Raw genomic sequence first — 454 nt, 5'->3', positions numbered from 1 at the left:
TTCAGCAGGTTATACTCAAGGTCACCAGACAATGCAGAAGAAAGGGGAAGCCAGGGTGCTTCTGCTTTGGCATGTTGCAATAGAATAGGAAGTTAGAATTTGACAAGGGGGAAAAAAAGGTCAGACAACCCAAACTTTCATTAAACTGCAGCCTATTTTCAAATACTCTGACCGCAAGGCATACAAACATCATTGAGACTGAATAGGGCAATTATTCAACCTTAGGGTGTGTTATTTGTCAGGTTTAAACTGAAAGCTATGTATTATACAGAGTAACTTTCAGTGTAGCAATATTTCTGTGGAATTAATTCCCTGTGATCCTGATACAACTCCAATTACAGTTCTCTTGCAGGCCTAAGATGGAAATCCATGAATCTGCACCATAGACAAAGCCATAGCTTGACCTTCTTATGTTAATGAGTTCAATAAGTCTGAATGATCATTTGCACCATAC

This window comes from Acanthisitta chloris, unplaced genomic scaffold, assembly GCF_000695815.1.
Source record: "Acanthisitta chloris isolate BGI_N310 unplaced genomic scaffold, ASM69581v1 scaffold14126, whole genome shotgun sequence".
Classification (NCBI taxonomy): Eukaryota; Metazoa; Chordata; class Aves; order Passeriformes; family Acanthisittidae; genus Acanthisitta; species Acanthisitta chloris.
This window is presented reverse-complemented; position numbering follows the sequence as displayed.